We start from the raw sequence: 17184 nt of genomic DNA, 5'->3' as shown, positions 1-17184 counted from the left end.
CTTATCTATGTGCTTCATTTCAATATGTGCCTCAGCACAATCTGAAATCAAAGTGTGTCATGAACTATCAGGGTCATCTGCAAACAGTCAAAATTGCTTATGCTAAATCCATAAATGCCAGCGGTCTTCAACACAAATGCTAGCCATTAATAAACTTGACAGCATATGTAAAATCCAATTATTATAACAATTTGAAGTAAGAAAATCCCTTCTAAGGGAAGAGTTGCTAAAAATATGCATGGGAATTGTCAGATATTCAGAGCAGATTTAGAAGCTTCGTTTGCACCTTCTTGGGTGCTTATTTGATGTGGGAGACTAAAAATGTCCATAGTTCTATAACATCTACATTCTCTGAGGTAGAGGAAGTATCTCTCATTCTTAAGGGCTGCTTTTGGAAGACATTCAGCTGCCTTTGTCTTGACAGACATATCTAACTAGCTTCTAAGGGATCTTTGAACATGCAAAGAACAAATGCAAAGCTGTTGCAATAGAAGAAAATAAGATCAAATAGGTCACCATGACAACACTCCAGCATCTTACAGTGTGCACAGTATATGCAGAGGAAGGCATTTTCCTTTGGATGTAATTTTTCTATTCTTTTACAACTTAAAAATAATATCACATTCATCTTCCTCCCTCACAACCCTTCCCAGAACTACCCTCTCCCATACCCACCCAACTTTGTGCCCTTTTGCTTTATATGTTTTTAAGCTCGATAAAAATCAAGAAGAGATCAAATCCCAGCATGAAGATGGGAGTTGTATATATAATCCCACCCCTAGCCGTAGAACTACTGTTAATTTTTAGCTGTTGGGAGGGAGGGAGACAGTTTTATCTAAAAGTGTAGACCTTGCTAAGCAGATCATACACCAATAGAAGACCACACATCCAAGAATATTTGGGCAGTACAAATTGGTCTTTGAAGATTACAAAACAAAAACAAAACCCAACAAAAAAACCATTAGTAGAATTTTGAAGACTGGCAGAGAAAAAAAGGGGGATTACCTGAGGATGATTTTCTCTCCATGGTCCTGAAGCCAAAGAGCTGAAAATACCAAGAAGCCATAGCCTAAATCCAGGGTTCTTTTCACAGATAATGCCACTAATTTCATGCGAAGATCAATATTGGTGGTTAAGAAGTCAAGCTGTTAGCTCTATAGGTATGTCAGATTAAGTAAGAAAGGAGGACACTTACCAATACAAAATTAATTAGCTTTATAAAAACATCACTTTTGGTCTTGCTTTCATGGGTTACATAACTTTGCAGTAAAAAATTAACCATGATATTTGGTTGGATGTATATAAAGACACAAAGATGTCTCAGAATTTATAATTATTTGGCAGGAAGGCTGTAATAAAAATATGTTCAGCTGTTTGCCCAGAATATTTAGAAATGAAAGTTACTAAGCTCCATTAGATTTTAGTACTAGGGCTGTGAGGTCAGCTTCCCTCACTAAAATATTTCCCACACTACTACAAGTCGTGATTATTTTTATCTCACTAGCAATCAAATCATATGAGGATTCTCAGATAAACTCACATCCAAAGAACGGAATGATGGACCAAGATGGACAAGCTCACCAGAGTATGTGGCTCTACAAGTATCTAAGGATTCTTCCGATCTGTGAACTGGAGAAGACATAAGGTATATTTTCTAGAGTCTGTTCTGTGCCCATGTCATTTAAGAAGTCAAAGGATACAAATTTTCCCAAAGCTGATAGACTTTCTTTTTATTACAGCAAGTACTAATTTTCTTCTAGATTAACTGTTAACCATCTTTAAATTCATGCACCCCATTATCAGAACTATAATTATGTAAACACCACTGAGTCCTTACTGTGTGACAGATATTCTACAAAGTATCTAATACAAATTGTTTATTCAATTCTTTAAACAGTAACAGGTACATATAAATGATGCTTCAGAGACAGGTAATATACAATATAGGGACTTAGAGGGAAAGTGATATTATTAAGGAAATTGTACTTGGTGTCAGAAAATATTTGAGTTCATATTTTCATATACTTGAAATTTGAAATACTGTTTCACCTATATTAGCAGCTTGTCCTGCAGAATGTCTGGCAGTTTCTTCTGTGAATCAGGAACCCTAAAGAACCATCCCATTTTTTTTTTTTTGGAATGTTCAGCAGTCACTTTTCTGTGGCTCCTGCATGTCCTCTTTATACCATATACCATCAAGGAGTCCAGGCAAGAGTAGTTTCTTGCCCAAGTGGCTAACAAACTCCATAATGAGTTTCTTCAATACCCATCAACCTTTCTGAAGTTATTGCTGCTGCCAGAAGCAGACATGTCTCACTGTCAAGAAAGGTCTATGATCTTAAAACATTTTAAATGCCATATTCTGTATATTTGAAGTGTTGAAGATTATCTAGCTAAGTGAATTATATCTCTATATATCTAGAAAACCTAACTAACATGATTACAAGTTTGACCATTATAAATGACTATTAATCTGTAATTTTAATTATACATTATGTTTTTAAATGAGCTGCACAAACACATAATACCTTATACAAAAGTAGAAATATATATGTACATTTTATAACATACATATATATTATATATTATATAATGTACATACATATATAAAACAAAATTAACCTTAAACTTGTATCAATAAACTAAAGTCCTTACCAGTTTAAAGCATTCATTTCTATATCATATACCCCTTTAAATGAAAACAAACATTTATAAACAATCATTTTGGGAATTTGGGCATTGTTTTCTATAAACTGCTTTCTACTCTTTGTTGGGCAAAATATTTTTAGGATTCATGGAGACCTTTCAGTGGGTTTTGTTCCATCAAACCACATTAGCCTGGAAGGAATCACCAGGTTCTCAGATTTTGAGGAAACAAAAGCATAATCTCTTTTTTAAAGTAACATAATCTTAGACTCAAATTTTATAGTCAAGATAACTTTCAAATATATATGTTGGTTTAGCTTAGCAGCCCATACAATGAAATGTTTCTCTGTACTTAGTTCATTCACAGTCAAAGTCTTAAAAAAGAAAAAAAAACAATAATATAAAACATAATTAATAACAATACAACAGTAACATAAAAAACATAATCCAGACTCCCTGTATATATTCCATCTTTATGTGAATTATTTTTAACTCTATTACTTTTTAATAATCATGTTATTATCTTTACTCCTTTAATCTAGGACTGTCTGTACTCTTGTCTACTCTTTTTTTTCCCCTCTTTCTTCCAAGACTAAGTAATTTTTAAACACACTGTGACCTGTTTAGAGGTTTATGTTTGTCTGAATCTGTCTTATTCTGTATCTGTAATCATTTTCTTACCAGGGGCATTCTTTTAAATGCAAAGCTGGCATGGGTAAGAGCAACTCCATAGCCCTATCTGTTGGCTTTGTCCTGTTCAACATGGCAGAGGTATATTTACCAACTCTGACAGTTATACTCACTGCCCTAGCTACAGGGATGCAATGGGTCTATGTCACCAATAATCAACTTGTAGCATTCTTCTCACAAACCCCATTTAAGTGCAAGACCTCCCCCAAAGAACCATATTTCATGCTGACGGCACAAACCAGGAAGCCACCATTTCTTAAAGAAGCTGTATAGTTTTCTTGCTAACGGTGAGTCAAGAAGCCTTCTCTTAAAGGAATTGTGCATCTGCTTGTCTCTAGCAAACAGAGTCCACCCAAGAAAATGCTACCACCAAGAAGCAGTTCTTGACTCTGTTCTTTTGTGTCTAGAATTCCTTCCCAAGGTTTCTCGGGTTTTATGTGGATAAACATAGTTGGCCCATGTTGGCGCCATTATGTAAGTGGATACTGGTCATTCATTTCCAGGCCTCCCAGACCCAAATAATCACACAGAAACTATATTAATTACAACACTGTTTGACCAATAGTTTAGGTATATTCCTAGATAGCCCTTACATCTTAAATTAACCCATTTATACTAATCTGTGTATCTCTGAGAGGTTGTGGCCCACCAGAAAGGTTCCAGTGGCATTTTTCTCCTTTGGCAACTACAAACTGTCTCTCACTCCACCTTCTCTCTCTCTCTCTCTCTCTCTCTCTCTCTCTCTCTCTCTCTCTCTCTCTCTGTGTGTGTGTGTGTGTGTGTGTGTGTGTGTTCATATTTCTTGCCAGATTTTACTCTGCTAAGTCAGTAGCCAAAACAACTTTATTAATTAACCAATAAAAGCAACACATATACAGAAGGACATCCCATATCAGTAATGTTGGATTGAGCCAACTTTTATTCTCTTGGAAAAATATTTATAGGTAAGACACTCTAGTATTTCTTTAATGCACTACAGGTAGCACTACACTTAGTCTGCCTGTTGATGAAATGGCAAGAAGAAGAGAGTATTGACACAATTCTAAAACTCAAGAATTTATGAGTAGATCAGTGATCGTAGTTTAAAAATATTCCTTGGGGTGCAAGTTTCATTCATATAAACAGTAGAATCCAAATTCTCTGAAAGAAAGGATTTGCTAAGTACCTTTGATGTGAAACCTGCTGATTAGCTCAGCTCCACTTAAAAAAATACATGGTCTCAGACCTACTCACTCAGAGGTCCCAGACTCATGTCCAGTCCCATAGAGGTCTTGGCTCAGGCCTACTCCCTCAGAGGTCCTAGACTTGTGTCTGGACCTGTATAGGTCTCTTGTTGTAAGGAGGCCACTTGTTCATTTCCTGGCCACCAAGACTACCAAAACAGTCTTACAGAAACCATATTATTTAAATCACTGCTTGGCTCATTAATTCTAGTTTCTTATTTGCTGACTCTTATACCTTAATTTAACCCATCTCCATTAAGCTGTGTATCACAATGAGGTTGTGGACTACCAGCAAAGTTTTAGCACATCTGTCTCCAGCAGCAGCTCTATGGCTTCTCTTCCTCTGCCCTTCTTTTTCCCAGCATTCAGTTTAGCTTTCCCTACCTAGCTCTGTTCTAACCTATGAGGCCAAGCCAGTATTAACCAATTAACCAACTCATTAACCAATAAAAGCAGCACATAGACAGAAGGACCTCTCACATCATTCTCTGGCTCCTGCATACTCCTTCTGATGTCCCAGACTTGCTCCTGGACCCACAGAGGTCTCTGGTTCTGGTCTGCTCCCTCAATGGTTTCTCCCTTGTACCTGCTTCTGTGGAGTTCACTGTCTCAGGCCTACTCTGGCCTAGGTCACTGGCTCAGTCCTGTTTGTATAAATGTCCGTGGTCTGGGCCTGCTCCTGCAGAGGTCCCTGACTTGGACCTGGACCTTCAAAAGTCTCTGGCTCTGGTCTACTCCTTTGGAGGTCCCAGACTAGCACCCAGATCCACAGAGTTATTAGAGGTTTTTTCGTGTCTTTAGACCACAAAAGTTAGCCATTTTGTACACATGTGATGCATGTGTTCAGTTAATACACATACAAATAAATAAACAATAAGGTTTTTGATACTTCATTGAAATATTTTATTAGACAGCAACTTCACCAGGTATGCAAATCATCTACTGTTAACTCCCTATCAAACACATTCATAGGAAAATTTTTCTTAAAGCTAGTAATGAAGAAAAATCTTTGCTTTAGTAGTTTGGATGACATGTTTCACATAGTGTCTGGCATTTCAATGCTTAGACCCTAGTTTGTAGCATTGTTTGGGTAAAATTAGTAGGTTTGGCCTTTCTGGGGGAACTATGTCTGTAGAAGGAGAAGTGGGCTGCATTCCTGCTGCCCGGCTCCTGTCCACCTGGCTAGCTTATGCCCCGAAATAACAACACACAAACTGTATTCATTTAAACACTGCCTGGCCTATTATATCTATCCTCTTTTTGGCTAATTCTCACATCTTGCTTAACCCATTTCTAATAATCTGTGTAGCACCACAAAGTGATGGCTTACCAGGAAAGATTCAGCATGTCTGACCTGCATCCATCTTGGGCTGGAGCTTCATTGCATCTGGCTCAGAGAGGAGAGGCATGGCATCTGGCTCACTTCCCTTCTTCCCAGCATTCTGTTCAGTCTACTCCACCTATCTAAAATCTGCCCTATCAGGCCAAGCAGTTTTCTTTATTAATTAACCAATGAAAGCAACAGATTGATATATGACACTCCCACATCATATGTCATCAAGGCTATCTGTACTTTGAGAGTTTAAAGACTCATTCCACTCCCAGATCATTCTCTCTGCTCCAGGTTGTTGTTCAAGATATGAAACCTCAGCTTCATGTCTCCATATTTTTTAATCCATCATCATGGCTTTTAGCTCTATATAACCATAAGCCCAAACAAACCCTTCCTTCTGTGAGTTGTTCATGGTTTTTATCCCACAAATGGAAAAGTAATTAATGCAGATCCTAATATATATCTTTAAAAGTTACTATTATGCATACTTCAACTAGAAGGTGAATTATATTTTTAATTATTGCTCTTATTTCACTATATATAATTATGTCCCTCCCCTTTCTTTCCTCCAAGTCTTCCCATACACCCCTCCCTTCAAATTCATGGCTGATTTTTCCATTAATTATTATTACATACATGTAAATATATATTTGTATAAGCATATATTCATAAATATATAAATACAACCTGTTCAGTTTGTATAATATTACCTGTATATATGATTTCAGGCCTCACCATTTGGCATTGGATAACCAGTTGCTGTACTCTTCCCTTGGGAAGACTATTTTTCTCAGTCTTAGAATTCTTTAGTTGCCCAAAGTTCTTTGTGTAGGGTTAGGCCTTATGAATTTTATCTAAAACACTTTAGCATTTTTTTGTATGTCTCTTTTTGTTGTATTTGGTAAGCTCATTTTTTAGCCAGTCATGTTAGTGAAACTTCGTGGGTGTAGTTTATAACATTGCAAGGAAACACAATCTCACAGAAAACTCCACAATTTTCTGGCATTTACAATATTTCCTTTCCTCTTCTGCAATTATCCATGAGCCTTATGTATAATAGTTGTATTACAGATGCATCCATTTGGACAGGGCTCCATAACATTTAATTTTGTTTGGCTGTTATTTTCTATAAAGGTTATTATCTATTACAAAGAGAAATTTACTTGATGAGGGATAGATATAAGGACAAATATTTAGAAGATAATTGTTGTTCAGGGTTGTCCATGAGGTTATCACTATTTTTACCCCTTTTAGTGGTTCTGTTTCAAGAGACAATAGGTCAATGTACTAGGCTATACGTCATAAAACCAGTGTACCAAAGCAAATTTGTTCCTTAATGGAGGTATCACAACTCAGTACATTACAGGCTTTTGGCATCGCCCTTGCTTGCTCCCCAAGTGTGGAAAGTAAATTCCTATAGCTAAATACATCATGCACTTTAGACACAGAGTTCATGGGCTCCTGAGCTAGAACTGATTTGTAAGCTTCTTCAATGAGGACTGTTTTTCATGGTACTAGGAGTTTCTATGAAAGCTTCCAGAGGAGGATAGGAACCAATAGTCTTGTCCAAGTATGACACCTATGAGCTGTAACAACAGGTGAGATGGCACAATAACCAAAGGGTGCAGTAGTGACACATGCGCATTAGTAACAACAAAACACACTGTAATTGGACTTAAGACATCCTGAAGCAGGGCGGGAGAGGGAATACTGCCTGATACTGGAGACCTAGTCAACATCCTAGGACTAGTGAAGTCAAGAATCTAGGAGGAAAAGTTACAACTGCCAATTTACTAGCAGGTAAATTTTAGAAAACTAGAATCACAAATGTTTTGATATAGGGTTATAAAGATGTCTCAGCAGTTAAGAGTACTTACTATTCTTGGATTGGATAAATATTACCATATTTGCATAACCCGTATGTGTTATAGATCCAGAATATATGGAAAATTCCAATCATTCAATATGAAAAAGACCATTCAAACCCTAAGTGGGCAGAGTATATGAATGGAGATTTATCCGATGAAAGACTTGAATGACGAGGGGAACCAGTAAGGAACCACTCTTTATGACCTACAGTGCCTGTGACTTTAAAATGGAAACAAGTGCAGGGATAATGTGGAAATACTTGCAGGCAGAAATATCCTATTGCCTATGTGGAAGACAGTTTAGTCTTTCCTCAAACAGTTCAAAATAGAATAGACTTAAGACCTTCCTATGTTCCTATGGTACCTGACTCTCAAGTACTTACTTTAGAGAATACAGATATCTGGACATGATACGGCTACTGCATACACCAACTCACAACACTTATGGTTACCTGCACAAGAAACACACAAGATCAAGCATATCAAATTCCCAAAATAGATAGAGGAGGGGCCCCAAGGACTCAACTTTGGTGGCGAGGCTATTTGGTAGTTAATGATTACTGAGAAAGAGAGAGGCACTTTCTTTTGTGGATGTCACTACTGGTTGGTTGCCCATAGGTCTGTGTATGGGTTCAAACACAGGCATATCACTGACAGAACACAGAATGTTATAAAAACAGCAAAAAAAAACCCAAAAAACAAAGGGGGACATGAAGTAAAGAGGGTGATTATATTACATCAAAATGTTAAATTTTCAAGGAATAAATAAAAATATTACATTACAAAAATGTATCTAGTATAGGACATTTGTCTTATATAACCTCATATATAAATAAAACCTAGAATAAAAAAAATCAAGGACAAATTAAAGGTGCATGGGGATTTGGTTTATAGTAATGAGATTTATTGTTCATTGGGGACCCTTTTTGTTTGGTATATGGGAATACCTACAAATAGCGAAGATGGTTCAATAATATTATGAACATAATTAATGCTACTAGGCTGGATAAATTGTTCCAACTTCTCAAATCCCCATTGATATTTGAACAATATTGCTGAAAATTAAAACTGTGTAGGTGTCAGAAGAACAAGAAAAAATTAAGGAGAACTATGGCCTTATGATTCACCAAGCCTACCCCGAGTTAGAAAATTTCAAAGGACAAAATCAGGGTCTGGAGAATGCTGACATTCTCATGCTCGCTGAAACACTAGTCACTGAAGCTGAAATGTGAGAACAACCTAAATGTCCTTCAAACAGAGAAAAAATGCATAAGTGTGGTGCAACTGAATTTATTCAGCCTTAAAAGGGATGAAAGCTCTGCACTATATGAGCATATGCAAGCCCTGAGGTCATTATGCCAAATGGAATAAGCCAGTTATACAGAGAAGATACCTATGATTCCATTTATATGAGGTATCAAAACTGGTCAAACTCCCAGAATTAAAGGGTAGAATGGGAACTGTTGAAAGTTTGAGGAACAGGAAAAGGAACTGCTAATCAGGGGGTTAAGTTTCCACTAAACTGCTGAAACTTTAGCACTAAGAGTAAGTTGTAGCTGGTTTTCTACACAACTCTATAGTCAATGATACTGTATTTTATCCTTTACAATTCAAAACTATATAGGATCAACAAATTGGCTTAGTGGGTAAAAATGCTTGTTTCCAATCTGACAATCCATATTTGATGCCTAGGACTCACATGGTGGAAAGAACTGACCTTGAAAGTTATCCTCTGACCTCCACATACTCATGGATGTCACATACATGTGAAACGTGCATGAACACACACACATGCACAATAAACAAATGCAATAAAATTAAGAGTAGAGTATAGTTTTCTGATTTTTATCATGTATTCTTGCTATAATAAACTTTAAAAACCATTAAGTGGGTAATTTGGTGTTATACAATACAGCATAAACTATGATTATCATTAACTTTCACATATTAATTAAACCTTGATAAACCTCAATGAAAATGGAGGAAATACTTATTTATCTATCCAGTGCTCATAGACTTGATGGGAGAATTGGATCATACATTGTATGTATTGGATCATACATTGGAATTGTCAATATTTTATTGCTACCAACAATAAAATAGTGGCAGCTCCATCAATTGTTCCACTCAATCCAATTCAAGTGATACCAAACCTTACTACATCTTCAGGTTGTCACACTTAATCTATTACACTTCTGTCTAACACCATTTCATTGTACTTCAAGACACTATTATGAAATCCACGGTCTCCTTTCTACTGCATCTTCTTTCACAACTATAGAACCTTTTTTGACCGTCAGATATTGCTGCAAACATTGCGAATGGATACGACACACACCCACTACCTTTCCCTCATTCTCCTCTGGCTTTCAGGAGATGGTAGGGTAATGAAGATGCTGAGAGACAAACATGGAGGTATTTCTACAAAAGAAAAAGAACAAAGGTAATAATTGGGTAATATAAATGCATTCAGTAACCAAGATGGAAAATTCAGTTTTCAAATTCTCAGACTTTTTAGGGTCAGTCATTAGCCTAATAAGTCTTGAATATGATTGGGATTAATAACTAATGCAGACTCTATACCCCTCTTCAGTTTGTGAGGTGATATTGCTGAACAATCTAGAAACAACATCCATTTTCTGGGGGGACTTATCTCAAAGACACAACAGCAGCTCATTTCTTATCCCTGTCCAGCACTGACCTTTAAAACACAAACACTGGATCCTTTCTGCCAAATCCACACACGTAGTTAAACAGCACATAATCCTTTATCATGACTTCATAATAAAAGAGTATCCTGTCTGTGGAATGGAAGAAAAAAAAACAGACACATGATGCACATGAGTCCAGTTCTGACCCAGAGTTATTGATATGCTCCATTACTAGGGATAAGGGAATTATGATCTATAGCATAAGAATTAATTCTGAAAAACATCTAACAATGCTCACAGGCTACACACATATATAACAATGAACTTGAGATGTTTCTTTCTACATCTTTCAAAATTTGATTAAATTATTTTACTTCACCATTGCTAACACTGACTTCTTAATTAATTTCTCTTCCTGAATAACTAGTGATTCTAGATTAAGGAAACTTTGATTAAGAATTATGCTGTACTGTGGCTTTCAACTATCTGCAACTACTGTCCTAGGGGACTATAACACTCTCTTCTGGCCCCCATGATCACTGCATGCACACAGTGCACACACATGCATGCAAAATGCACATATAATAAAATTAAAAATAATAGAGGAAAAAAATTAAATGGTTCTACTATGGGGCTGGGGCTATGAATCAATGAGTAAATATGCTTGTTGCTTAAATCCTAAAGTCCTGAGTTCGGCTCTCCAGAACCCTTATAAACGCCTAGTACAATGGCTCGGATATTTATGATTCCAGCAGCTCTTACAGAGAAATGTGGGTGTGAGCCATGGGAATTGATGGGCCTTTTCAGGATAGACAGTTTGGGATATGTATTAAAAATGTGGAAAGGTAAGGTACAACATGTGAAGGTTGTCTTTGATCACCATTTCATGTGATTATACCTCTCCCACACAAAATTATGTGCTCATACTTATACATCCAGATATCTTGCACACATGCAATTTTGAAAAGGAGATATGAATTACTCCAACTCAAAAGATCAAGTTATAAGGTCCCTAATACCCTTATGTCAGTACCCTTTTATTTCATTGATAAAAGACTCTTAATGGATAGAATGCCTCATATAAGTAGCTCATGTAACCAAAAGTTCCAGGATTTTACCTTCAGGCATAGTTGGTTGTGGGAGTCAATAGACAACCTCAGGCCTTACTTCTGTTTGGATTCCATTTGGTTTTATTTAGAATTGCATTTTCTTAAGAAACCTCTTGCCAACAGGAGCTTAAAGAACTCAAGTCACAGTTCGAACTGTTCTAGGATCCCTCATCCTCCCAACTCAGAGCAGTCAGGCAAACAGACTGTGTTGACTGGCCGCACTTGGGCCACACAGCCTCACCCTGAGAAGGGGGACTTCATCTCATTCTAAACAGGAAGACTAAAAGTGAGAGAAGCCTCCATATACCCAAGGCTACTGTTTCCAGAGCACCAAATGCTGAGGAAGCAAAAACAATCCCAACTTTCAGAGGTGAAGTACATGTTTTTAACACAGAAAACCACTCGGATTCCACATTTCCATTTCTCACAGTGACTAGAACCCCACTGTAATCCAGTTAGCTCCCTGGGTTGCTGCTTCTCCATCTGTGCTGTTGAAATACGCAGTCACCTGCCTGCTAGGCATGCTGTTTACATTTAATGCTGCTAAAATTCTCAAGGTGGGAAACACGCTCTATGAATATATCAGTAAAAATTGTGCAAAAAGAGGTATTCCCCAGTTTTCAGGAGAAGCAGCCGGCTGCTGGAATACATCAAATGCTCTAAAGGAAACGCTAATTTCCCTTTCGTTCTCAGCATATAATTTAAAATTGCTTTCCCACATCCTATATTTTAAGAATTATATTTTATCTCAGAATGTCTGTACATCAATCACTTGACTTTCCAAAGGTTATCATAACAACTTTTTTCCCTCTTTTCCACAGAGCCTCTTTGAGAGAGAGTGACATCAGAGTTGGTTAGCATTCCAGTGCAGTGACAAATTTCTCTTTGCCCTCACTCTCAGACCTCAAAAAAATTGATTTTTTTTTCAAGCACCTCTGATAAAGGATGGCAATCATTTGGATTTTTTTCTCTGTCTTCTTGAGCAATAAAGAAAAGTGTTTTGGGTTAAAGTTATAAATTCCCCCTGTTTAGTCACAGAAGCAAAGGCTTAACAGCACACGGGGAAGATGAGTAAAGAACAGCATCGTGCAGATTCTTCTAGGATAGGTGGTAGGAACCTCACCTGGAGGTTGATCAATAAGACAGTAAAGGTTAGAAGAATTATTAATGTATAGACAGAAGAGCAAAGGGCAGTGGGAAAGCCAAAGCAGTTCAACTGTTCTGGTGATTTCTCTCATAAACTTCCACATGAAATAACTGACATGAAATGAATTCTATCTCCTAGCTGCTAGTGCGGGTAGATGTTTGGGTCAGCATGCTTCTCTGTTAGTAAGCTCCATCCTTGTTTGTGGTGCTGGCTTTTCATTTTTGTTCTGTTTTCACCTTGATTTTTTTAACTTCCAGTGGTGAAAAACAGTTTTGGAATGGAGTTTTTAATCAATGGAGTAGAAACATACTTAAAGAATAATAATGCAAAAAGGAAGAAAGCTAAAAAACAAATTAGAAGTTGTGTTCTTTTAATGGATATAGGGGCTGGAGAGATACTCAGAGGTTAAGAGCATTTGCTATTCCATCATGAGGATCATAGTTCAAATCCCAGCACCTATGTCAGGAAGCTAATGCGTGTATGTAACTCCAGTTCCTGAGGATCCAAATTACTTTTCTGGTTTCCATGGGTACCCACACACAGGTTCACAAATTCACATAATGATTTTTAAAACCTGACATAATGACAGATGATTTGTTGTCTCCATGGGGTGGTCACGCATCCAAATGTCTTAGATTGCCAAATATTCATCCTCGCTCCATATTGGTTGTCAACTGCCACGTGATAAACGAGGAATCATGGCACAAAGAGAAGCTACAGAAATGCCCCAAGCTTATGATCACTGAGATGAAGGGGAGCATCAATACATATTGCAGTTTACTTGAGAATTACTAGCAGTCATCCCTGAATATTTTTGTAGTGTACCCTGAGTGTTCACCGGCGTGGCTCTCTTTTAAAAAATGTAAAAATGTAGTGGCTGGAGAGATGGTTCAGAGGTTTAGAGTATGTACTGCTCTTGCAGAGTTTAGTTCCAGCCCCCACAGCAGGAGACTTAAAACTGCTCGTAACTCAAGCTTAAACACACACACACACACACACACACACACACACACACACACACACCACTAAATTTCTTAACCTTAAAATAAATATATAAACAGGAAATAGATAATGTACTATTTTATTTTAGGTTAATTGTTTCACATTGAAATATCCTCATTGTTTGATAATACACTTAGTTCATTGATTGTCTTAATTTAAACATTGTATTATCAACACAATTTCAATAGTTGGCCAAAGATGGAAGCTCACCTTTTCTCCCAGCCCCCTCCTCCTTATTCTTTAGCGAATGAAGACCTACACCCACATAGTCATCAGAATGACTGGAGGGGCCGTTCGGCACTGAGAACAGAGGAGAGGAAAGATATCCAGGAGTAACCCCACAGGCCTCCCTCTTTTCTTCAGCAGCTGACTTGTCAGTATGTGGATAGGCTTGTTAATCTTGCTTACTCAGGCTTACATCCACACTCCTTCATTGCATTTCCTTTTTTTCTACCATCTTTATTAATCCAGTAAATGCATTCATGAATATCTGGCCCTGTACTATTACAATAGTTACTGAATTGGTCCATCTTTCTTCATCTAGTCTATTCATTCTATTTGTATAACTGCTCACTCTCTATTTGTATAACTGCTCCATCCTGCCCAAATAACTATCTATGAATAGCATTAACTGCGCTGTGACCCTGATTTAAATTCTTCTAGGTTTTGTGTTTTTTATAATGAGGGACGAGTCAACCAAGTTGTATCAAATACAAGACCGTTAGTGATCTGGATCACACACTCTTGCCTGATCCACAACTGTATGAGCTTTGTGTTGTTGACTCTAAACAGAGTCAAATGCAGGGACTTCATGTTCCTACACTATATATAGCTGTGTATGGCTCAAAGGCAAGAATGTGTTCTGAGTATTGCATCATTAGGTGACTCATTGATGAAACATCACCTATACCCTTCCACAAATCTTGCTGGGGTATGCCACTCACTCAAGACTGCCTCTTGGTGCAACCAGGAGGTACCAAGAATGTTGCCAGTAAACTGAACAGTTTTACAGTAATAACTGTTGTATGAATGACACTATATTCTGAGATAATGATGATAAAGAAACTTGTAGTAGAGTCAATATGTCATTGTTGAACATTGTTTACTATACATAAACAAAATGCTGTACTCTTATCTGATGGGCTTCCCAAATTTGTTTTCACCAACATCACCAAAAATACACAAGCAATGTGCTACAATGAAGTGCTAGGGCATAAATGATGTCCCAAATTGGTAGGACTTCTGTAGTCCCATTATAAGGTTATGGGACCATAGTAGCGTAAGCAGCGCACCACTAAGCAAAATATCATCATATGCCATGGGACCGCACTGTCTCCCACTCCACAAATGTTCTTCCATCTGTCTGGAAAGTCTTTTGCTGGACTTGAGCTTTTCTATCCATGGGCTTTCAAATGGAACCCAGCAGCCATTCGTTACTCACCTAATTCTTATTCAGCATTTCCTATGCATCAAACATTTACCCAGTGTGGTGATGTGAAAGTGAACTTCCATAGACCTGAAAAGTACCTGCTGTTTGCTCAGGATCTCTGCGTCTGTGGTGAACATCCCAGATTCCAGGTTATCAAGGCCTGGGCAATTCAGGGAAGCTGGTCTCATGGTCCCTCAACCTGATGTGTAGAAACAGACATCACTTAACAAACACTTTTAAGAAACGAATGGGTGAAGAAATTACCTTTTAGCACCAAAGATAGCTAAGAAAAGCATCTTTTAAATTTAGGTAACTTTAGAGTAAGTTCCAAGTGAACTTGCAGTAAACCACAAGATGAAAAAAAAACCAGTTAAGCAACTCAAAATAGAGACCCCAAATCTTAATAATAACTGAGGAAGCCAGGGCAGCTTTTAGAGATGCCCTGGAAGGAAGCCAGTGAGTAAGGAAAGATTCTTATCTTCCCCAAGACCAGTGAACTCCCAAATCGCATCTGTTCCTATGGATTGTCTCACAGTAGGAAATGATTGCAGAGCAGATTTAAGTGAAGCATGCAGAAATTTAGGGAGAAAGGGATTTCTTGGTCTTTCTCATTCAAACACCCCATCTTTCTCACCTGCAAAGTGGGGATAATAAAGGCATCTAACTCTTGAGATCTTTAGAGACTGAAATGACTCTAATGTATGGGACATGCTTGGGAAGGTGCCTGGCACATGTAATCATAGACATTAACTTATGACACCACTGCCCTACTTTTTGTCCCCATTATTCATTCTAGGAATGGGCACCAGATCTGTGTAGAAACCAACAGATGACAGCAGAGAAGGCTCTGCTGTCAGCTAATTCCAATAACGGTAGCTTGGTAGAACGTATGGAATACTGTTTGCAATGGAGTTTTGATTTCTAGGCTCACATACTAGCAAACAGAAAAAATTAAATTTGACCTTCAAGCCTCCTTGTTCAGGCTTCACGAAGATTTCTGTGCTGATGCAAACCTGAGGTTTACAGGACTAGATTTTTTTCAAGATGGCCCGTGGCATATTTTGATAACAAAATCCCTTTTAGAAATCATTGTTATGTAATCTCTTTCATGTTAGCAATAAAAATAAATTTTGGTAAGCAAATTATTTTTCTTACTTTAAGCAAATGCCATTGCATTAGAAAGTCATGGTGAACTGAGACTCTTCACACAGATTTAAATTAGTCCTAATAAAGAAAAAGCAAAAAAAAAAAAGTCCCTCATCTTTCGCTATGAGGCTTAAACACAGTCTGATATTTATATTCTAGAAATAGGAACACAGTCGTGTTCTTTGAAAGGGTGTCTGAATTAAACAGGAAAAATAACGAAATTGAGTATATGCATTGTCATGGTTCTGGCTCAGTTTTAAAAAAACTGGTTATTTTGAGTTAACTCACATATGTAGGGATAAATACATCCAGGACTCAGGCACCAAATTGCAAGCAGATGGGCAGGGGAGTCTGCCTGAGTTGAGTGGGGTGAGTTCCAGAGACTGAGTGCATATGGTACCCAGAACACAATTCCCTATATCTCATCCAAACATATGGAATTTAGGAGAGGCAGGTGATATTGAGGCTTAAACTGAATCCTCATCTCAGGTGCTTTTATGTTACCTGATTGGCTAAAATCTTAAGGATGCCTGGATTGAGCAAAGACTCACCAGGAAAAGAAAGTAGGAATATAGTGAAGGGCTCAGAAGGGTTCTTCTGTGTGGGAAAGGTGAAATGTCCACTGTCCTCAAGAGAGCTCAGATGCCTTTATCTATGGCCTGCTGATTGTCTCCTTTCCAGAAGGCCCAAGACTCTAAGAAAATTGCCCTAGATTCATGGGGACAACTAGACCCAGGCGCTAGGGAGCTGACTCAGTGGGTAAAGGAACCACTGTGCAAGCATGAGGACCTGAGTTTAATCCCAGAACTCACACAAAACCCAGGAACAGCTGCACACTTGGGTAACCGCATCAGGAGAGAAGCAAGGACAGGCATATCTCAGGGATTTGCTGGCCAGTCAGCACAGTTGATTTGGCTGCAGGCTCAGTGAGAGAAAAATA

The sequence above is a fragment of the Microtus pennsylvanicus genome, chromosome 8 (assembly GCF_037038515.1).
Source record: "Microtus pennsylvanicus isolate mMicPen1 chromosome 8, mMicPen1.hap1, whole genome shotgun sequence".
Classification (NCBI taxonomy): Eukaryota; Metazoa; Chordata; class Mammalia; order Rodentia; family Cricetidae; genus Microtus; species Microtus pennsylvanicus.
This window is presented reverse-complemented; position numbering follows the sequence as displayed.